Raw genomic sequence first — 25532 nt, 5'->3', positions numbered from 1 at the left:
TTACTTCAAACTCCAATTTATGAATCTCTTGTATATTTAAACAGCACACGGAACTACATATTTCAGCTGTTAAAATATAAATCTATTCTATTATTAAGCGAGCAATTTCTGTATTTATATATCTGGTTATTTTTATATCTGGCTATTTTCATAACTGGTTATCTATGTTTAACGGATCTCGAAAACGGCTCTAACGATTTTCACGAAATTTGAAACATAGTAGGTTTATGATTCGATTGCACTAGGTCGCATCCTTGGGAAAACTCGCTGAACGACATTGAAAGGATAATCCATCCTCGGCTGAAACAGCTGTGGATAGTAAAAAAGTGAGTATGTGAGAAATCAAAATATCGCATCCCCGAATTTCATAAGATCGCATATAGCCAGCTGTGAAACACGATCATTTTAGAGAATTGTGTTCTGTTTATCAATAAACAAAAATAACGAGCGAAGCTCGGTGCCCCAATAAGACCGAGCGAAGTGAGGTCTAAGATTCAAGTCGACGGTTTGGCATTTCTCTTAATGTTAAAATAAAATGTTTATATATTTATATGTTGCGCATTTACGGCGAAGCGCGGTAATAGATTTTCATGAAATTTGACAGGTATGTTCCTTTTTTTATTGCGCGTCGACTTTTATACAAGGTTTTTGGAAATTTTGCATTTCAAGGATAATATGAAAGGAAAAAGGAGCCTCCTTCATACGCCAATATTGGAGTAAAAATCAGACTATAGAATTATTCATAATAAATCAGCTGACAAGTGATTACACAGATGTGTGGTGAAGCCAGTCTATTGCTGTATTTCCATAAGGTCTATAGTTTCAATCAGGTACTTGTGGATGAGAATACTGCGTGAGGTCTACTGTTCACAGAACTACTAGTATACTAAAGGGAAGAATTGGCTCATACACGTACGGGATAGAAAATTCACGAATGAAACATCATCACGTCTCAACTACTCAACTGATTTACTTGAGACTTTGCATATAGGTTCTCAATTTACCGAGGATGGTTTATAGGCCTATTTAGAATTCATCAAGATTTCAGTAGGTGAAGTTCTCAATCTGTCAAGTTTTTAATTATACCCTTGCGGAGCACGGGTCACCTGCTAGTATAATTATTATTCATTTGAGTACTATCATACACTAATAATACAGGTATATTTGTATATTTTATTATTTATGATACTTTAAATTGAGAGACTACCAGCGTCACATAGCTTCACCAAAAACAACTACTAGGACTATCAGATTGAGTTAACATTGAAAATTGGGACAGAAATGCCCTATACCATGGAATATCTCCTTGTGCTATCTTTTCTCAATGTACTTCAGTAAACTGTAGAAAAAAACCATAAAACTGTAAAGACTGTGAGTAGAGAATGGTGTGTATGTGGATTATCATTTGTATTGTTGGAGAAGTCGTTACTCCACGGTTACTATGACAACCTGTTATCTGTTCTCTGATTGGTCCACTGCCGATACCAGATCTTCTAGAATATTCTCTCACCTCACAGCTTTGTATATCTATATATTCCGACTAGCCCACGTTAGACCTTGGATTAGCTAACGGTCTGCTCTGTATTGACACGTATATCTATAGTTATTCAGTGGGTTGAGTTGTATAGTTTATTTATATATATGCAGTTGTAGGATTTTTTGTAGAGATGGTGTAATATTACGTAATAATAGTTGCATATTACTATGTATACTATGGGTCGTGCAAAAATAGTATATATTTGGTCTGCTGTGGACTCAAAATAGAATTGGTTGCAATATGTTGTAATATCTAAATAATGGATTTTTTAACGATTCCCAATCAACAGAGCTAGTCTATTTCTACACGAAATTTTTCTTTTCATTTTTTCAAAATAATCCATTATCTTTCTATGAAACTGGAAAACTTGTTTAAAATATTGAAATCAAGTTACACATACTAAAATATGACAATAGCTCTAGAATTCTCAGCAAACCCAGACATTGATATGTCCAAAGCTCCGCCAATTTATGTAGATGCATAACAATATAATTATCTATAGTTATTATATTACAAATTACTTTTTCATATCATATACAGTTCAATAATTATTTTCTTAGTCTATATTATGTAAATTCATCTATAATTTTGCTGTATTGTAAGCTATTGTATATAAGTGTATAAGCCAGTATATATTGTAATTTACATAAATAAAGTACTCAATCAATCAATCAAATCCATTTCAAATCTCACAATTTCAAAACCTAAACAATCATTCCTCAAACAATTCATATCTTTGAGAAGTCAATGAACACTGGCAGTTATAACCAGTCAAAATAAGACAATCTAGAATAGTAATCGAATCTCACATAAAGTTACATATAAATGCAACTTGATTATTCAGTTACATTTAAATGCAACTTGATTGTTCCAAACAACGCAATGTTCAAAACCGCCGTATCTGTTCCCTGATTCGCCAAAGCTTACTCCTTGACACGCCTTCCTTCCACAAGTTAATGTCTTATCAATATTAGAATCAGAAAGTATTGAAAGTTTAACCAATTTCGTACAAACCAAACACATTTCAAGTATTAATTCAGTTAACCCATGCCAACGTTACAACACTTCAATGAGTCACCCATCCACAATCCAATTTTTGACACCTCCTTCTTCTTCTTTCTCTTCTCCTCTAGTCATCTTCTTCTTCTTTATCCTGTCCCAACGTTACTACAACATTTATATGAATCACCCAACCCCCTTAATTATCAATATTTTGATCTTAACTAGATCCCAACCATACAATCAATTAATCAATCACAATCACTGTCTACAGTTTTTTATCAATCACCAACCAGATGTCCTCCGAAATCTTATTGAATTAGTATTATAAGGTCACCGGCATCAAATTGTTTTTGTTTTCTGTTAAGTCGGTTCACTTCAATCCGTCACCATTATTCAAATGTAAACCACCAATGTTAATTATAAGAGATATACTGTCAATATGAGTCAACTCACTACACTGTCAGTATTGTTTGAATAGAAAATATGATTGCTATTTACGAGGGATACTGACAGTTTAAAGTGAATTTCACTATTATTTAAAGACCTTGTCGCCTCCTATTTGGTGTCAGTGTGAACTAATTTCAAATATGTCCTCTCTTGAACTCTCATATTATAATACTTTTTCTGCACACTCTCTCTCTCTTCCTTTCTCATTCTCTCTTAGTTTCAAATAAATTTCCTCTCTTGAACTCCCAAATTATAATTTTTTCTACTCTGTCGCTCTCTCTCTCTCATTGAAATTTTTCTACACTCTGTCTCTCTCTCTCTCTTTTAGTTTCAAATATGTCTTCTCTTGAACTCTCACATTATAATGTTTTATACTCTCTCACTCAGTCTCGCTCTCTTTCTATTTCAAGTATGTCCTCTCTTGAACTCTCACATAATATTTTTTATACTCTCTCTCTCTCTCTCTCTCTCTCTTTTGGTGGCAGGTTCGTTAGCCCGAGTAGTGTGACTAGTGACCTAGTTAGATGTCATCGACTTTACATTAGTGTTAGTGTTACTCCAATACTCTACAAAAGAGTGCTTTACCTTGGTCGGGTTTCCAGTGTGAGAGACTTGAATCAAGAGGAGGTGGAGGAGGAGGAGGAGAAGATTGAGGAGGAGGAGGATTTGAAGGAGGAGGATGTGGAGGAGGTGGAGGAAAATGAGAAGTATGAAGAAGAAAGAGGAGGAGAAGGAGCACGATGTGAGGGAGGTCATCACATTATTTGTGAACTTCTTTTGAATTGAATGCTTCAACTCCTTCTATAGTACCCTAGTATCTATAGCCGAAAGTAACATAATTATCAAAGTAACAAGTAACTCCTTGTAATTATTCCTCTAGATCCATGGATATCCATGACTATGGGCTGGGTTCCGAGCTCGGGATTTAGCCAAGTTCTAGACTCCAAGTTCTAATGTGTTAAAATTTGAAAATATTCTTTATTATTCTTTTGATTCTATTTCTAGCAGATCAAGATTTTATACATGTGAAGTTATAGAGCCGGTTTCCATCTAAGTTCTAGACTTCAAACAGCTGGAGTCAGAAAATTGGCTTTCCGAAACGGGGTGTAGTCGCAATCCATGTTTAAACTAGTAGTTCTGTTAACAGTAGACCTCACGCAGTATTCTCATCCACAAGTACCTAATTGAAACTATAGACCTTATGGAAATACAGCAATAGACTGGCTTCTCCACACATCTGTGTAATCACTTGACAGCTGATATTATGAATAATTCTATAGTCTGATTTTTACTCTAATATTGGCGTATGAAGAAGGCTCCTTTTTTCCTTTTATATTATCCTTGAAATGCAAAATTTTCAAAAAGTTACACTGAGATATTGAATTGCACGCGTCATGGCATGCAATTTATAATCCACTCAACAACTGATTTATGATGAATAATTCTATAGTCTGATTTTTACTCTAATATTGACGTATGAAGGAGGCTCCTTTTTCCTTTTATATTATCCTTGAAATGCATAATTTTCAAAAACCTTGTATATACGTCGACGCACAATTTAAAAATGAACATACCTGTCAAATTTCATGGAAATCTATTACCGTGTTTCGCCGTAAATGCGGAACATATAAACAAACATAAAAACATAAAGAGAAATGCAAAACCGTCGACTTGAATCTTAGACCTCACTTCGCTCGGTCAATTAATTTTTGAAAAACTAGAAAACTGACCACAAAATAAAATAAAGAGACAATAGTGTGAAGTTTCAGCAATTTTGAGATATTTAGGAATGTTGCCAAACATTACTTTGATAAAAATTATTGTTGAGCAAGTTACAATCAATGTCTATTTGTAGGTAATTGTATATTGCATACTCTAATGATTGTATTGAACAAGTTTTTGTATGTGATTTTTGGCAATAGAGATTCAATTCAATTCAATTCAATGCTTCATTCCGTCAAGGAAAAACGTTTCCAATCATAGAAATGAGAAAATAATAGTTATTTGTGCAACTAGTGCGCAAAGTGACAGTTTGCTGCACCGAAAGAAACGTTTACGCCCGAGCCGTAGGCGAGGGCGGAATGGTTTGTTGAGTGCAGCAGAGGAACTTTGCGCACGTATTTCACATTAAGTTTTTCCTACAGTTACCATTGAATATGAAAAGTGGGTAATTATGGGTAAAATTGCCTGAAATCCATCAAATGTTTTTCTGTGTAATTTTATTATTGATAAAAACCTTAATTTATTGTCAAATTGAATAAAAATGTTGTCCTTGGTTATAATATATAATGAATAATATTTAGCGCGTTGTGCTTGGTTGCACCTCTGCTCACTATAGCAGCCACAGCAGTCACTGTTACCAACTTCATTTTGATTTTGCTGCACTGTTGCTCCATATAACCTACTAAGTATTTTGCGTTGCCATGTTGCAAATCTGAAGTGCAGAAAAATTTTTCCCGCACTAGAGCGGAAAAGTGATTCTTTGCGTTCTGTAATCAGTGCAGCAATGGCCACTTTTCAACGTAACTGTAGGAAAAGATTATTTTGCTGCGACTATTTACTGCGACTACGCCCCGTTTTGGAAAGCCAATTTTCTTACTCCAGCTGTTTAAAGTCTAGAACTTAGCTGGAAACCAGTCCTATAACTTCACATGTATAAAATCTTCATCTGCTAGAGATCAAATTATAAGAATAGTGAAGAATATACCCAAATTTTAACACATTATTGGTTAAAAATATTAACAGGTCGAAACGATCGTCACTACCAATAGTAAGTGGACTTTCACTTTATGTGTTTTCAAAATTCAAGTTTTATTTTATGTTTTTTTTTACTGGGGGTGATGCCCACATACGCTCTTAGGCTTGTGCGTGGGTAATGAGTGAGAGGGATGATAATGAGAGATGACGACTACTTTTTAGGTAGTCGGGAACGACGGCTTACTGTCTCCTTCGAAAGAAGAGATGGTCGTGTCTATGTGATTGTGCTGTGGTCAAAAACTTTTGCCCCGGTCGAGATTCGAACTCGGGTACTCTTGATTATTAGGCCGGCGCGTTATCACTTAGGCCTACTCCAACGAGCCACCGCGAACTAATTTAATTAGTAAAAAGTATGGATAAAGCAACAGAGTAATTAACTAGTAGTTCTGTGAACAGTAGACCTCGCGCAGTTATAACGACGTCCCAAACCTTAAGCACATCCACACTGATACACTAACTATTTATTTGATCAGATCATGCTTACACAAGATTTAATTATCATAATATAACGCTTTCCGGAATTTAGCGCGAGAAAACCAGAAGACGTCTGGGCGCCCAGACGAGCTGTTATAAGGTTCTTTGCACCCTATTTGATAGTGCATAAAAATTGCATTCAATGAGGCATGCAATTTATAGTCTACACAGCTGCTAATTTTTTTCCAAGTTACATTGAGATATTGAATGCGTCATGGCATGCAATTTATAGTCAACTCGACAGCTGATTTATGATGAATAATTCTTTAGTCTGATTTTCACTCTAATATTGACATATGAAGGAGGTTCCTTTTTCCTTTTATATTATCCTTGAAATGCAAAATTTCCAAAAACCTTGTAGTATATACGTCGACGCGCAATTTAAAAAGGAACATACCTGTCAAATTTCATGAAAATCTATTACCGCGTTTCGCCGTAAATGCGCAACATATAAACATTCAAACATTAAGAGAAATGCCAAACCGTCGACTTGAATCTTAGACCTCACTTCGCTCGGTCAATTATTATACAAGAATAAATTATTCTTATTCACTCATAACTCATCATCCCTCCAATAACTACGCACAAGTCCAGCCCTCACGTGAGCTTTATCCTCAGCCTAAATACCTCCTCACTCAATCATTTTTCAATAACATTTTCAAGGTTTTCATCCGTCTGCATCTGCTGAATATGGCCAATCTTTTGACAGCTTGTTTACTACACTCAGATTCCCTTAAAACTGTCACAATTGAATTGAAACTGTTGAATGGGCAGCATTACAAGGAACACTGACAGGTCAACTAATATGATTTACATAGACAACTCGCAAAGCCAAAAAGGAGACGTTGGAAAAAATGCGAAAAAAGAATGCAAAATGGCCGTATCGGAAATCAAAAGCGTAAACAGTAAACAAACTTTCTTTTTATTTTCTATCCTTCCTTCTTCCTCTGAGAAGAATGTCCTTGAATTAGAAGACTCGGTTTAGGGGGTTACGTCTTTCACACACAATCTACGACGGCTCATCATCTTCTTCTACTTCTTTTTCTCTTTCTTCCATTGTTCTTTCCTTTTTTTTGTATCTCCTCTTTCACTACTGTAGTCATAATTATATTATCTGTCTCTTTCTTCTTCTTCTCCTGTCTTCTTCTTCTCCTCCCTCTTCTTCTTCTTCTTCTCCTTCATCTTCACAGCCTCCTGTCTTCTTCATCTTCTTCTTGTCCCTCTTCTTCTTCTTCTTCTTCTTCTTCTTCTTCTTCTTTTTCTTCTTCTTTTCTTTCTCTTCTCCTCCAGTCTTCTTCTTCTCCTTATTTTTCTCCTTCTACTGCTTCTCTTTCTCAGCTCCATTCTCCCCTCACCTTCACATTCAAACCTCAGAGGATTTGATAAAATAGAAAAGGATGAGACTAGTTAAAACTAGAATCGCGTTTAGGTAAGGTAAGGAAGAAAGGATAAAAAAAGGAGTGTGATGATGATGACGATGATGAGGAATAGGAAAGGAAGGAAGAATAAAAAAATGGAGTAGAATGATGACGATGATGATGATGGAAGGAGGGAGGGAGGTTGAGGAGGAGGATGAGGAGGAGGGCGAATAAAGCTATGACGCACTTATTTGACCTTGAATGATTTTTGTGGCCTGGAGTGGCTGGGAACATTTCTTGTCCTATATACATCCATTATTTAGAACCTACATATTATTATAATAGTCACTGGAAACATTTTTATTTTTTATCCTCAATATACAACATTTTACAAGTAAAACCTATATACAATGACTAGCCGTGAGGCTCGCTACACTCGCCATATTCGATCGTCCAAAAATGAGATCAGCGGGATCGCTTCGCTCGCCTGCATTTTTTAATTTGAGCATGCCTCATTCCATCAGAAAGTCAAAATACTGAGAAAACGCAGAAAAGCTGAGAAAAACGTTGGAAAAACGCTGATTTTGGGCGTATTTTTGATGAAATATTAAAGTCACCGCATCATAAGATTTTTATACCCTAGCTCAACCTCTGTACCAAATTTGAACATTTTCTGTCTTTTACTTGATGAAAGAACTGAGAAAACGCATAAAAACCGCTAATATAGGGCGTATCTTTGGCGTTATTTCAAATTCTTTCTAACACAACATTATTACACCCCAGCTGAGCTTCTGTAGTAAATTTGAACATTTTCTGTTCATTTGTTCTCGATAAAGCTGAGAAAAAGCAAAAGAAAAAAAAACGCTGGAAAAACGCAGATTTTGGGCGTATTTAAATTCCTTCTAACACAACATTATTACACCCTAGCTTAGCTTCTGTACTGAATTTGAACAATTTCTGTTCATTTGTTCTTGATAAATCTGAGAAAAAGCAAAAAAACGCTGGAAAACGCAGATTTTGACGTATTTTAAATTCCTTCTAACACAACATTATTGCACCCTAGCTTAGCTTCTGTACTAAATTTGAACATTTTCTGTTCATTTGTTCTCGATAAAGCTGAGAAAACGCTAAAAAAACGCAGATTTCGGGCGTATCTTTGGAAATTTTTCCAAATCCTTTCTTAGTGCGCCTCTAAAGGGCCAACTGAACATACCTACCAAATTTGAACGTTTTTGGTCCGGTAGATTTTTAGTTCTGCGAGTGAGTGAGTGCCATTTCGCTTTTATATAATTATATGGATACAGTACAACCTATTTACTATATACATCCTACAACAAAATAGGTACTGATTTATAATATTGCAATCCTGGAATATATCTTATGATCCAAAAACTTCAACACCATAGGAGAGCGTTTTGTTCTATAGGCATATATTACTTAGAACCTATAAAGATATAATAATTATAGTAACTAGGAGTTTTTTTATCCTTTATACCTTCCACATTACATAACTATGGAATCAGTGGGAACAATTCTTATCCTACTAAAACCTTATATATTATGAATGAGTCATAATAACAAGTCCATTAAGATAATATAAAAATCATGTTTTTGGACTCAGGGGACCTTGAAACCTAAAGAAAACTTGAAATTGGGGTACCTCAATTTTTTTTGAAAATCAATATTTTCCTTACCTATGGTAACAGGGCAAGGAAAGTAAAATAGAGCTCTGTCTTCGACATACATAAATTATTCGTGATCTACAATATTTAGTCCCAAAAATTGTTATTCTAGTAAAAACATAAATTCTACCAGCTAGATTCTAAATTCTAACACCCTACATAGATATAAAATGGAGCCTTTAAAAGGCTTCCAGTTCACTACTCTATGCATAGGTATAGAAAATTAGTATAGAACTTTCCAGACCATGAATTTAGTATATATAGTACATTGTTGTTTACTACGATACTACGCAGTTCCGACCTATCACCGTACAACTATATATAACACCTATCACCTGCCACCCTCAAAAATTCAACGCAAATCATCTCCCCTCTCATTTCTTTCGATTTCTTTCCTGTGTTTTCGTCTATTTCCCTCTCTCTCACTTAACGATTGCTAAGCACGAACGACTTTCAATTGTGCGTAGAAAAGAAGGAAATACTTCACCGTAATGACTTTGACAAAATTCATTGTTATGAGTCCAGTTTTCATTGAATATTCGTAAGTTCTTCGGAAAATATCTGCAGTAATTTCAAATTTATAAGCTCTATTAATGTGTATTATGAAAGATTATACAGGATAAAAGATTTTCATTATAATTATAAAGATTTAGATTATATAAAAGATGTTCATCTTTTAAAATGATGAAATAAAGATGATGGTAGGTACATCATGTACTGTATTATGATGGTGCTTTTTACTTTCCTTGCCCTATTACCATAGGTAAGGAAAGTATTGCTTTTCGAAAAAAAATTAAGGTACCCCAATTTCTAAATTTCTATTCGTTTCAAGGTCCCCTGAGTCCAAAAAAGTGGTTTTTGGGTATTGGTCTGTATGTGTGTGTGTATGAGTGTATGTGCGTCTGTGTACACGATATCTCATCTCCCAATTAACGGAATGACTTGAAATTTGGAACAAATTCGAACAAATCCAATTCAAGATGGCGGCTAAAATGGCGAAAATGTTGTCAAAAACAGGGGTTTTCGCGATTTTCTCGAAAACGGCTCCAATGATTTTGATCAAATTCATACCTAATAGTCATTGATAAGTTCTATCAACTGCCACAAGTCCCATATCTGTAAAAATTTCAGGAGCTCCGCCCCATCAATGCAAAGTGTGATTCTAGATTCCCAATTATCAGGCTTCAGATACAATTTAAACAAAAAAAAATGAGTGGAAAAGATTGAGCATGAAAATCTCTACAATAATGTTCAGTGACATTTTCACCTAAAATTGGAAATAAGCTCGAAATTCGAGAAAATGTGTTTATTCAATAATGCAAACTGTTGGCAACTGTTGATTCTATTAAATCATTCACTATGAAGAGATAGCAGACTTCGTGTGTCTCCAGCGTTATTGTCCTGTCACCAGCTGGCAGATCTTTGAATAGTAGACTTGAGATGCGCGTGTACACTAGCGTCAGGTGATAAATTTTCATAATGGCAAGGAAAGTTGTGTGAATGCGCCACACCAGATTTTTTAAAATTGTAAGGTATTATGACAAATAGTCGTTTTGATTAAAAATCCTAAGCAATCACCTACTTTGTGATACATGATCATAAAGAAAAGATAGATGTATAGATAATATTAGTGATAGAGTACCGGTTGTATCGCTGTTCCGGTTGTTCAAAAGCCGATTGAATTTTAATCCTGATTAATTTCACGAATTCAATCACAGAAACCTTCTTTTCGAAAAAGAATTCTCTGATTGGTTCTCGTAAAATTGATAACGGTTAAAAGAAGGCTTCTCTGATAGGTTCTCGTGAAATTAATCACGTTTAAAATTTAACCGGCTTTTGTGCTACTGGGCCAGACATGTAGAGGGACTACAATTTCTATCTTCATTATCTGTCTATGAAATATTCGCTGATGGCTGAGAACAGTGACGTCATTATCATGAAGACTTCCAATAGTAGTCTGAGCAAGAGAGAAAGCAAAAATTCAGTAGTCATGACAACAACCAATGGGATTTGAGAGAGAGAGAGAGAATTCAACCAATCAGACGCTAGCCAATGAGAGAGCAGCGATTTTGACTTCATAGCAGCAGTTATAATAATACTGAGGGTGATGCCCACATAAACATAGGCTTGTACGTGGGTAATGAGAGTGAGAGGGATGATGATGAGAGATGACTACTACTTTTCAGGTAGTCGGGACCGACGGGGGTTTATGGGAGATTCGCCTAAAAAACTTCAATTTTATTTTATACTGGCGGGTAACCCATGCTCCGCAAGGATGAAATTAAAAAATTCGACCTTCTGAAATCTTGAAGTATTTGAAATATGCCTATAACCAACCTCGGTAAATCAAAAAGCAATATGCGAAATTTCAACCATCCTCGGTAAATTAAGAACCTATATGCGAAATTTCAAGTTTATCAGTTGGGTAGTTCAGACGTGATGATGCGTCATTCGTGAATTTCCTATCCCTTACGTGAAAAGCCAGTTCTTTCCTTCGTTATAATTCAGATTAATGTGATTTTAGTTTTCAAATTTACGATAACTCTAAAGAACCAATCAGAGAAGCCTTCTTATAAAAAATGCCTTCTCTGATTGGTTCTCGTGAAATTAATCAAGGTTAAAATTTAACCGACTTTTGTGCAACGGGCATTCAGTCTATAAAAATCCTTACTATGTTTTCAACTAGAAAGATGGATAATTCAAGTCAATTGACTTGTTACCAAAGTGATGTTTCCATCATCTTTGTGTTTGTATTTTCTTCTAACGTCTCAGAACTGGTACATGTGAATATCCCAGAACTTCCCCATTCGAAAATGTTACAAAATTACCCACTTTTCACAACGGTTTCAACGGAAATTACACTCACCCACTACCAAGAAGCCCGCGCAATTTTCAAAAACGAAAATCCCACTGACCCACTCATTACCCGCACAATTAAAAAAAAAACACCAGCTGCTATCCAAAACAATATTGAAAAATTGAAGTTCCGTACTTAATTTCTAATGCTTACTACTTGACTGAATAATGTACACAACAGGTGACGCAATTAGTCCACAATAACTGGGGTAAACTCAGAAATGTTTAATCACGAAGTTAAACTGGTCAGGTACTATCAGAGGGATTTCCGGTTCGAGGGCGGAAGGGAAGAGAGAGAGAATGTGTGTGATAGAGAGTCTAATTGAGAAAGATACAGTAGCGAGTTATTGAGAGGGAGTGAGAGAGAGAGAGAGAGAGTGTGTGTGTATATATGGGAGAGAGTGAAAGAGAAAGAGAGTATAAGAGACTGATTGATTGAGTACTTTATTTATGTAGATTACAATATATACTGGCTTACACACTTATATACAATAGCTTACAATACAGTAAAATTATGGATGAATTTACAAAATATAAATTAAGAAAATAATTATTGAGCTGTATATAGTATGAAAAAAAAACAATTTGTAATAACTATAGATAAAATAGATAATATTGTTATGCATCTACATAAATTGGCGGAGCTTTGGACATATCAATGTCCATTCTTTGGAAAGAATATTCGAAGTATTCTTCCCACTAACTCTCCACCAAGAGAGAGAGAGGGATGAAGAGAGAGAAAGATTGGGAGAGTGATAGAGGAAGAGGGAATAAGAAGGGATGGATGAGATGGAACAAAGAAGATAGATGAAGAAGGAAGATGGCATATGGCAAAGTTCTAACAATAGACATGTATAACTAAGTCAAGATGCATTACAGGGACCAAAATGTTTCTCTTCACTAAGCTTGAAGTTTTACTTCATTTATCTCAATATCATTAATCTCATTTCTAAGTGTATGAAGACGTATCCTGAATCCTGTTCCAATCTAGCTAGGTGAGTATGAAATTGGTAAGATAGAAAAACAATTTATGAGAAGTAGGAAAAGGTAAAAATTGATTGCTAAATTCAACCTAAAGTGAGATTTACATCAAAGAGCTATTTTGTTTCAGCTCTATAGTGAGGTAAAAAAAAACCGTTTTTTTTAGTGAGGTCCATGTTATAATGACAGTGTGGAAAGATGGGAGAGCAGCACTGTCGATTCTCTGCCTTACTACTACCTTCCATAGAGGATGACTGATATATGATGTAATATCAACTGTACATTCTTGTTTGAAATACTCAATAATTATTTTATCCGCCAAGAAATAGTATATTTCGCACCTAGAGCAGAAAATGAGATTTTTCCGGCTCGAGATCGGTTTTTAGAAAAGATTGAGAGCTGGAAAAACATTTTTGCCCGTGGTGCGAACGCTATTTTTCGCCACACACAAAAATAAACAATATATTTGAGAATAGTTGTTTACTAAGCACTTCCGAAAGCAGAAGTGGAAGGTGATAGCTCTAGCAAATCTGAGGTAATCTGAATATCAGTAAATTGTCCAAGTATTTTTATTTTTTATTCTGATTTGTCTAAATAACCTAAAAGATGATGTTCAATTATGTGGGAGGTTGAGTTTATACTTTTTCGCCACACGGCACAGAAAGCAGCTGTTTTCCAGTCTCTACGTAGATCAGAAAGACATTGTTTGCAGACGACTCTCGTCTGACGTCAGAAAAGGTTTCTTTCCGGCCTAGGCCGGAAAGAGTACCCTTTCCAGCCGCTAACATGGAACTAAGAAAGGCATCAAAAAACTTTTCATTATTTGTGTTCATTATTCAATAATTAAAACATTTATAATAATATCATCTTATTGTCATTTGAAAGAATAAAAAAGTATAAACTCAACCTCCCACATAATTGAAAATCATCTTTTAGGTTATTTAGACAAATCAGAATAAAAAATAAAAATACTTGGACAATTTCCTGATATTCAGATTACCTCAGATTTGCTAGTGTTATCACCTTCCACTTCTGCTTTTGGAAGTGCTTAGTAAACAACTAATTCTCATATATATATATATATATATATATATATATTGTTTATTTATGTGTGTGGCGAAAAATAGCGTTCGCACCACGGGCAAAAATGTTTTTCCGGCTCTCAATCTTTTCTAGTCCTCGGCCTACGGCCTCGGACTTGAAAACCGATTTCGAGCCGGAAAAATATCATTTTCTGCTCTAGGTGCGAAATATACTATTTCACATTGTAAAAAACCGATCTGGTAACGTTGAGGAGGTAGTGAAGGATAGCGCTTTCTGCTTTGTAGAATGATAGACAAGGATAACAAAACCAATGTTAATAAAATACTATCATTATAACGTGGACCTCACTGTGGTTTATCCATTAGTTAAGAGATTGAACTGATTGTGAAAAATATGAGAAAGAAATCTCCTTCAACTATAACAGCACTTCTACACTTCTTCAAATGAAAATTCTAATGAAATAAAGCTAAACCCCAAATTTAAATACTACCACCACTCAGTGCCTGTTGCACAAAAGCCGATTAAATTTCAATCGTAATTGATTCCACGAGAACCAATCAGAGAAGCCGTCACCAAATCATCACGTTTATGTTCTATGACACAAAGTCTCGGTTGCACAAAAGCCAGTTAAATTTTAACTTCAAGGCCTTTATGATAAGACGGCTTTTCTGATTGATTCTCGTTAAATTAATCACGGTTGAAATTTAACCGGCTCTTGTGTAATCGGGCCTCAAAGAGCTTTTTTGTTTCAACTCTAAAATCCTTCCTCTCTCTCCATTTTAATATTTATGACAGCCTCAGCCAACATAAGCAGATCATATCAAGCAGGTCTTTTTCTTCTATTTTGTTGTTTATGTCAAAAAGGATGTGTGAATGACGCAAATGGGTGCGCGGAAAGTTGGCAACACTGTAAGGTGGTTGTAAATATTTATTATTTATGTAAAATATGCTGTGTCTACTGACACCACGAGACCATAGTCTGGCTCACTTTCAACTGGCAGTATTCCTCATACATAACATCAATGGTTTCCATTCAGTCAATGCTGACATTTTAAAGTGAATCTCACCAGAGACACAGGAAACTTGTTCAGAAATCAAGTCTTTTTTAGATGTTTCTACACTTTTCTATTCATTTTCTTTTGTTTCCTTCTTTCACACTGTTGCTTTCAAGTTTATTTACTACTTCTTCGGTGATATTCATTTCAAATTATCAGTATTAATTAAATTAGAAGAATTGATACTATTTAAAATGAATGATGACTGGAGTGGATCTCCCTGTTGTCAACTCTAATATTATTTCCAAATAATTTCAGTTTTCAATCAAGTTCTACACTTTTATAGAAAAGTATAGAAAGTCCTCATTTCAATTCCCTTCGTATTTTTTCTTCACTTTGATTATACATTTTTATTCTTAGACTCCCTTTCTGCTGATAGCCTACTCTATTCATATCCATATAATATATTTCTCATTTTTTAAAATATTTTTTCCAATAAATTTCCTCTTTCCATCACAATTCTAAACTTTTCTACTTCCTAATTACAATTACTCATTCTTTTCACTCCCTGGTAGCCTACTCTATTCATATCCATATAATCAATTTCTCATTTTTCATATTTTTCCAATCAATTTCCTCTTTTCATCAAAATTGTACACTTTTCTACTTCCTAATTACAATTTCCGTCGTATTCTACTTAACAGATTTTAGACTTTTCCATTCTTTTCACTTTTTCTGGTAGCCTACTCTTTACATAATATTTATTTCTCATTTTAAATCCTTTCCTCTAATCTTTTTCCAATCATTTCCAATTTACATCACAATTCTAAACTTTTCTACTCCCTCATTCCAAATTCCTACATGTTCTCTCAGTCGCTATGACAACTGTATATGATGATACTTGATAGAATTTGAATAAAAATAATTAGTAAATATATCAATGAAACACCTCTCGAAAAGATTTAGTTTGAAATATTAACAATTAGATACAATCCACAACAATCATTCATCACTATTATTTACTATTTCTCTTCTATTATTCTATTTACTTCTGCAACAATTTCCATTCAAAAATAAATCTTCATAAAAGTATCTTCATAAATCATATGAAAAGTATATTGATCATAAGTTCAATAATTATTTTCATAGTCTATATTATCATAGAGAAACAATAGCGTGAGTAGATATCCCATGGTATAGGGCGTTTATGTCGCAACTTTTACTGTTATCTCAAGCTGATTACTGTCGATTTTTACTGTTTTGACCGGGTAAGAGTGTATGAATGGCACACTATGAGAGACTACCAGCGTCATAAAGCTTCACAGGAAAGAGCTACGTGGACTGTCGGCTTGAGATAACAGTAAAAGTTGCGACATAAACGCCCTATACCATGGGATATCTACTTATGCTATTGTTTCTCTATGATATTATGTAAATTCATCTAAAACTCTGCTGTATTGTAATCTACATAAATAAAGTACTCAATCAATTATTCACTAAATTTACTAATATTACCTATTTACAACAACCGAAATTTCCGAAATATTATCAACACTTCAAGCACCGCCCAAACAATAATAAATTAGAGGTGTATTATCTCTAAAAAATTGAACCAAAAACGATTTTCTTGTCTTTTAGGAGTGATTTCACGAAAACATCAATTATTCAAAGCTCGACTCGTAAACAGAGTGATAAAAAATTGTTAACTGAACTGTAAACAATTTCAATGCCATTCACAAAGTAAAAATAATAAATTCATATCGTATGATTTTAGGAGTGTGGTCTGTCTGATAAGGCAAGGCGTAAATAGCATTCTTTCTCTTTTTAAGGTGTTTTCTCTCTCATCCTGTTCTAATAGTTCCACCTTATCACACTTTTCTCTCTCTCTCTACACTGTTTTCGCATTCGGTCTCACTCCTTCTTCCTTCTTTTTATCTTTCTTAATTTATTAATTCATTATTCTCTTCCATTTATTTTTCTTTCTCCTTCCTTTATCAGGATCATCAATATTCTATCAATTCTTATCACTTGTCATCTTCCTATCAATGAATCATTCTCTCATTTTCCGGAGAAGAAAAAGAAGAAGTAGTAGTAGTAGAAGAAGAAGAAGAAGAAGAAGAAGAAGAAGAAGAAGAAGATTTTTTGTTCTCATTACGTCCCTTCCTATATCACTCGTATTTTCCATCTTCCTTGGTCTCTTTCTTATTCTTCTTCTTTTTCATCATCATGATATTCATTATCTTCTTCCTTTTCTTCTCCTTCTTCTTCTTTTCTTCTCTTTGGTAGGGATTACTGGGAAGGATATTTTGAATATTCTTTCCAATGAATGGACATTGATATGTCCAAAGCTCCGCCAATTCATGTAGATGCATAACAATATTATCAATAGTTATTCCAAATTGCTTTTTTCATATCATATATTCGTACAGTTCAATAAATTATTTTCTTAGTTTATATTTTGTAAAATCATCAACAATTTTGCTGTATTGTAAGTGTATAAGTCAGTAGTATATATATATTGTAATCTACATAAATAAAGTACTTAATCAATCTTCTTCTTCTTCTGATACCTTTACATCTTTCTTACTCAGGTCTCCTCAATTATCACTCTCTCTCTCTCTCTCTCTCTCTCTCTCTCTCTCTCTCTCTCTCTCACTGCCTCTCTCTCTCATCAGTCTTTCTGTCTCAATATCGTTCTCCTCTCACACCCTTTATCACTCTCACACACACACACACACACACACACACAAGCACTCACCCTCTCTCTCACTCTCTCATGATCCTGTGTTGATGGGAAGGATATTTATTTCATATCCTTTTCAAACAATTATTTGTTGAAACACCGCCGATTTATTTATTTTTTTTTCATTATTACTTCCATTAAAACTAGTCACTAGGACTAACCATTAATTTTGTTCTCTTATTTCTTATCCTAAAATATTATTTTTTATTGCTAAAGTCTTTTTATTGCTGTCTAGGAGTTGGATGACTTCGGTGTTGGGTCGTGTTGATGAAGACGTGACTCATGATGGGCTGCCAATCGTCTTATCTCACAGGTCACATAGGGGATGTGCAGATCTCGGTGCAAATCGCTGTTCCTTATGTACCAGGGCGCATTCACCATGTTCCGCAGTACTTTGTTTTTGAATGTTTGAATCTGATTGATGTTAGATGTTCTAGAGCAGCCCCAAAGCTGAATTCCATACGTCCAGACAGGTTTTAGAATTTGTTTATAAATCAATATTTTGTTGTCCAATGAGAGTTGTGATTGTCTGCCCAACAGCCAATAGATTTTACTGTATCGCCGATTTATGAAGTTACATTACAATTTTATATTATCGTTATTCTAATTGAATTTAATCTTTATTCACATTGATTAATTGTTTATACTTTGTAAAATTCGTTGAATAATTGGCATTACCGTCACTTAATGTAAATTAGTGTATAAGCCAGTAAATATTGTAACATAAATAAATAAAGAAATCTAATCTAATTTCACACTCATTCTTTATGTATCACGCCCAAATACTCTCTCACTCAATCTCTCTCTCTCTCTCTCAATGTGTCTCTCTTTTTCTCTCTCTCACTCACACAAATACTCGCTCTCTGCTTAGCCATGAGTAATGTGATATACGCTTTGTTTACTCAACTTACTACGAAGTATTCAACATTGTACTTGAAAATAGTATCACCATCATCATCATCATCATCATTATAATCATCATCATCATCATTCATTTAGTCTCACATGACTTGGCTATTATTGTTTTTGTTGTTTGCTTTTAAATGCGTCTACTTGAGTCTAGGCACGTCCGCCTAGAACTGATATCAGCCAGCTTGGTGCGATAAAATAAAATAGACGTACAGAAAGAAGAAGAAGATGATGATGATAATGATGAAGAAAAAGAAGAAGGAGATGAAAATGATGAAGAAAAATAATGAGAAAAGATGAGAGATGCAAGGAAAATAATTATATAGAATGACGAAGTGGAGTAAAATAGTTAGAAAGACGAAGAAGATGATGAAGAAAAAGAAGAACAGAAGAGGGGAAAAAGTAGAAAAATAAGAAAAAGAAGAAGAAGCAGCGAGGAGAGGAAGAACTAGAAGAAAAGAAGAAGAAGAAGAAGAAGAAGAAGAAGAAGAAGATACACAACACATATAAAGCTCATGAGTCTCAAATGTCTACATATACACTATATCTTTCCAATTTCTTCAAGATGTTGTGTAGTTTTGACTGTATTTCATCAAACACTGAATAAATAGGAAAATATACTTTTAAATCTTGTATAATACTTATATTATTTGTCTCTGATATTAGTTTCCAAATACAACACTTCAATTTAAATCTTTCAATTCAACCTTGTTGCGAATTCAATTAAACTTTATTGATCTATTTATCCATCAATTTGAATCAATTCTAGGATTCATTCCAATCAATTTATACCATTATAAAGCAACATAATATTGGATCGCACAAAGACTAGATACAATAAGAAACAAACTATCACAAATTAACTACAATAAGAAACTAACTAACAACAATAAAATTTGAAAACAAAGTACATTCAGTTCAAGAACGAGAGGGTTAAGTACAGCCACAACAAGGCCATACAATAGACAACAAAGACCTATCAGTAGAAATCAATAAATCACATCATTTGAATTAATCAATAAATTGCAAATGAGCAATCCACGCCCAATCCCACTTCAACACTGTATCGTACTTTTGTTGAAGGTCTATAACTGAATGAAGAATATGGCTAGCTTTATAAAGTTATTTACATACTGCAATATAACTATACAGAATTAGGTAACTATCATAATTATTATGCTGTAACTATGCAAAGACAAGTTAGCTGTATCTCAGAGAGAGTTGATCTGCTGTATTTAATACAACTCATTACCTGAATCATTATAGTATTAACTACATATACAATGGAGTAGCTAGGCCTATTATTTGCTGATACAGTAAAACACTTGATGGATGCTATAACCTGAATAGGAAAAGTATATCTGTATTTATATCATAATAATGTTCGCGATTAACTGTATATAACTATCACGATCATACATTACTTTGGTACATCTATAAAAATAAGGGACGGTTTCCGAGCTCTGGATTTAGCTAAGTTCTAGACTTTAAACAACTGGGGTCAGAAAATTGGCTTTCCAAAACGGGGCATTGTCATAGTCCACGTTTAAATTGAATTTCAAAAAACTAGAAAATTGAACACAAAATGAAATGAAGAGAAAATAGTGTAAAGTATCAGTTATTTTGAATTATTTAGGAATGTTTCAATTCGTCAAGGAAAAATGTTTCCAATTATAGAAATGCGACTACGCCCCGTTTTGGAAAGCAAATTTTCTGACTCCAGACTAGAACTTAGCTAAATCCAGAGTTCGGAAACCGGCCCTAAGTATGTTAAGTTGATATCATAAGTAATTTATTGAAAAGTATCTCTGAGTTTATCAGAGATTGACAATGGTGTAATAACCGAAACCGGTCTTTCTAATTATCAATAAATCAGTGTTTTTTTGACAATTTCTTAGTCTTTTTCATTCAATATTGAAAAGTATATATCACCAAGTCATTACGTTTATGTTCTATGAGACATAATCGATTTAAACAACAGAACAAGACTATAGAAAGGTTACAGATGGAATTATTTTAGGATTTTCGTTCAATAATAATTACTATAGAAAGGTATGAAACAGGGTCATTTCAACAAAAGCTCCAAAGGAATAGAACATTGCTAAAAGGTGAACAAGAATTAAAAAGTATGACGCACAGTGAAAAAAGAATAATTTCAAAGAAGAACAGAAAAGGGACGGAAAAGAAAAAACCGAATAAGAATAAACGCAAAAGACAATATTTCTAAGAAGGAACCAACAAACAGAATCATGACGCAGGGGTATTTCTGGGAAGGGAAGTTCAAAGGGAGAGAGCTGTGAATGAAAGGTGAAAGAGGATGAAAGAGAACGAGAGAGTGATGTGAAAGGAACCGATGACTCATGGGAAAGGCCAGGAGTTTCAATAGAACACGAAATAAAGGTAAAAGGACCGGAACCGATTGAAGAATAAAGCCAAAATGGAGAGAAGATTAAGAAAGGGAAGTTCCAAGAACTGCCTTAGATTTCAGAATTTTGGTTTTTGAAAGAAATCTTTCAGGGCTGCTTCTAAGATTATTTTCGAGAACGAAAACGTGGTTGATTTTGTTTACAGTCATAAAAATGTTTCAGATTTTGTTTCCTAAGTTCCTCTCCTAGATTTGTTTCCTAATTTCCTCTACTAAATTTTTACTAAAATCTTATTCTACTAAATCTTTCTCCTAAGTTTTTGTGGTCTCGTGAGTTTCTGTTCTGAATTTGTCTCCTAAGTTTCTCTTCTGAATTTGTCTCACAAGTTCATCTCCCAAATTTGTTTCCTAAGTTACTGTTCTGAATTTGTCTCAAAGTTTCTCTCCTGAATTTGTTTCCTCTTCTAAATTACCCTCCCAAATTTGTCTCCTAAGTTTGTCTCAAAGTTTCTCTCCTGAATTTGTCTCCTCTTCTAAATTACCCTCCCAAATTTGTCTCCTAAGTTTCTCTCCTCTAATCTGAATTTGTCTCCTAAGTTTGTCTCAAAGTTTCTCTCCTGAATTTGTTTCCTCTTCTAAATTACCCTCCCAAATATGTCTCCTAAGTTTCTCTCCTCTAATCTGAATTTGTCTCCTAAGTTTGTCTCAAAGTTTCTCTCCTGAATTTGTTTCCTCTTCTAAATTACCCTCCCAAGTTCATCTCCCAAATTTGTCTCCTAAGTTTCTCTCCTCTAATTATAAGATACTCTCCTTAATTATTCTCTCAAGTTTCATTCCTGAAAATTGTTGGTGTCATCTCCTGCATTATCTATGTAAAATAACTACTGTAACTGATATTTCAGATATGTACATTACCAACACTGTCAATAGGTTGCTGATTCACATACCTGTAAAGAAGAATACAAGAAATGATTAAAGTGGCAATAATAAATTAATATCAAGAACTCTAATACAAAACATATATATAATTAAATTTTAGGCTAGACGCACACCAGCTAGTCAAGACAAGACAAGACATGATCAGACACGTTCAGTCACAATACTTCACATAGTTGCTTATGACGCAACACACACTGATTAGTCATTGCAATTAGACATGTCTTCATAAGCAACTATGTGAAGTATTGTGACTAAACGTGTCTTGTCTTTTCTTGACTAACTGGTGTGTGCCTATAGCCTAATAAGTCTAATAATAAGCCTAATAATACTTCACATAGTTGCTTATGAAAACAAGTCTAATTGCAATGACTAATCAGTGTAAGTTGTGTCACAAGCTACTATGTGAAGTATTGTGACTACACTGATCATGTCTTGTCTTGTCTTGACTAACTGGTGTGCGTCTAGCCTTAGAAACCAATTAATAGAATAGACTTCGAGTGATTGAAATCTCAAGATTTTAAACAAAAAATCTAAATTCAGATTGAATGTTTGAATCCGAATAGAATACATCCTACGGTGAGATACATTTCAAACTGGCATCATTCCTCATAAATGAAATCATTGCTTCCCATTTAGACAATGCTGCCAGTAAGAAGTGAATCTCACTGAGAAAACTGTTCAAATAATTACAACAAATTTCTGAGACAAGTTTCAAAACTCATCGGCTGTTTCTTTCGAGTGAAACTTTAAAATAAAATTAAGGAGCAAGTCTCTATAATAAACTGTAATGGAAAGATTTGGAGAAAAATATGATTATGAATAATAACCACAATATCAACTACACAAAAAGAAAAAAAATGGAGAGAACACCAGGTAGTCTCTTCTCCCAAATAAAATCAGGTTGATTGTTTACATCAGTAATAGAACAAAATAAACTACATCAACTGTTTTTTTGATGATAGAATACTCATCAAATCTAGATGAACAACATAGTTCACTATTCAAATTTCAAGTAGGTTTAATTAAAATACAAATTTCGGTCCAAAAATATTATTATCGCTCAAGAATGAATTCCGTGACTTCTCTTATATGACCCGTTCTATCATGTATCCTTCACTTATTGATTTTTCAATGAATCCCAAAAATATCTCAATTATCACAAAGTGGGTATCTATCTACATGAATTTCTGTACAATAGCCTAATGGTTATAGGCACACCACAAAAAAAAACAAGAATTCTTCATTTCTTTTCTGACATTTTTCCAAGTCCTATCCCCTTATATCCCTCAATAGGTGCCGGTTAAATTTTAATCGTGATTAATTCCACGAGAGCCAGTCAGAGAAGCCGTCTTATCAAAAAGGCCTTCTTTGATTAATCCTCTTGGATTTAATCACGGTTAGAATTTAACCGGCTTTTGGGCAACCGGGCCTTAGAGATTTCCCTGGTTTTCCAGAGATTCTAAGCACAGAGGAAAGAAGCACTACTGTAAATGCTTATTCCGTGTTCTAAGTTCTAACCTACAAAGTTGTGAAGCGAAAATACTGTCCTTGACGACAGAATCTAGTGTAGCGAAGATGCGCAAAGTCTACTCATCGTGCGATGGTGGTGTAATGGTCAGCATAGTTGCCTTCCAAGCAGTTGATCCGGGTTCGATTCCCGGCCATCGCACAAATTTTTTGCAGCTCCAAATTTATAAATTGAATTAGGCAATCAAAATCAAATACATATTCAATCATTAGAAGAGATTCAATATCAATTTTTATGGATAGTATTTCGATTGAACGTTTTTTTTTTTTAATTAAATTTTCTGTATGGGTTTAGAATATGTTTCAATGATCTATTTCAAGTTCAATAATTGTTTGAAGCTGGGAAAGGGATATCTAATTTATTTTATACAAATATAGCAATAGTCTTTACAATATACAGTACAATAATAGCATCCACTATGATTATATTTGTTAGTGGTTGGAAGCCATCTATAAATATTATTAACATCATCTAAAAATTGTTTCTTTTACCATGAGAGGAAAAATTTCGGGAAATGCGAGAAAGCTCCCTCAACTTTCAATAGAAAATTTTATTTTGAAAAAAATTAGCAATTTATAGGTATTTGATATTATTATAATATAGAAGAAAATACTTAATTTCAGATATAGTATACATGAAATAAATTATTTTGAAACGTGATGATATAAAACGTGGCATGTGATGAATATTTGAAAACGTGAATTCAGAGAATTCTTGCAAGTATATTACCTATGCAAGCAGAATATTTGGAGGTCATTGAATTTTCTGAAGAAATGCCTATTTTTCAAAAAGCAGACAGTAAAAAAACATGAAAAACAACAAATTATATTTTTTAAAGAAATGCCTATTTTTCAAAAAGCAGACAATAAAAAAACAACAAATTAACATATTTGTTCAAATGAGAAGTCGACGACTTTGATAAAAATTTGTTTAAGAAGTGATTTTTTTGTGAAAAAACTCATGAACCATCATCACGAGAAAATTGGCTGACCGTTCATGCGAAAAAATTGTTTACTGGGTTAATTTTGTAAAATATAATAGCAGAGAAAAACATAGATAACCATAAGTTTTTTCGAAAATTTGAGACAGTATTCTTAGCAAAAACTACCAGAAGATAACCCCCTAATAGTAAAATTTATCATAAACAGAAAAAGTGGTATTTTCAAACCAAATAATGGGCTCCAATCCAAAATTTGTGATAAGTTATTTTATCGAATACAACATTTGAATAAACATGTTTTGTAGTATTCAGAATTTGGCGATAAAGCATGAGCCGAGATTAAAGCCTACAATTTTTGAGTAAGCAATATTTTCCACCCATAGTAGGGGGGGGGGCATCATATGATTCCACTCGATTTATATTTCAAATTCAGATTTTTTGTGATAAATAGTTCAAAAATACTCACACGCATTTTACAAATATACATCCATCCTAATCATTTGTTAATCTTATCATATTTGTTAACCTAATTTATTCAATCCTTCATAAACCAACAAAAATAAATCAAATTCAGATTTTTTGTGATAAATAGTTCAAAAATACACGCATTTTTCAAACATTCATCCATCCTGATCATTTGTTAATCTTATCATATTTGTTAACATAATTTATTCAATCCTTCATAAATCAACAAAAATGAATCAAATTCAGATTTTTTGTGATAAATATTTCAAAAATACTCACACGCATTTTTCATTCATCCATCCTGATCATTTGTTAATCTTATCATATTTGTTAACCTATCTTATTTATTCAATCCTTCATAAATCAAGAAAATATTTTAAATAAATTCTTATATTACAAATTCCAGAATGCTACAAGTATGGACATTTCAATACCTGTAAACACTGAAACCATATTTTATATTGAATTTTACTCTGATGGGAAAAATTTAAATACACTTTGTCATTAAAT

General features: G+C 33.7%; 1 protein-coding gene and 1 non-coding gene across 2 annotated transcripts in view; one reads left to right on the top strand and one right to left on the bottom strand.

The window, feature by feature from the left end:
- The window catches only part of LOC111055509 (MAP kinase-interacting serine/threonine-protein kinase 1), a 135069-nt gene that overhangs the window by 67477 nt on the left and 42060 nt on the right, over positions 1-25532 (bottom strand). The gene's annotated exons all lie outside the window — the stretch shown is intronic.
- Positions 23687-23758, top strand: Trnag-ucc. Its single transcript has one exon. It is a non-coding gene; the product is annotated as a tRNA-Gly (tRNA).

This window comes from Nilaparvata lugens, chromosome 13 (assembly GCF_014356525.2).
Source record: "Nilaparvata lugens isolate BPH chromosome 13, ASM1435652v1, whole genome shotgun sequence".
Lineage (NCBI taxonomy): Eukaryota > Metazoa > Arthropoda > Insecta > Hemiptera > Delphacidae > Nilaparvata > Nilaparvata lugens.
The sequence above is the reverse complement of the archived record's forward strand: the minus strand, read 5'-3'. Positions and strand labels throughout refer to the sequence as shown.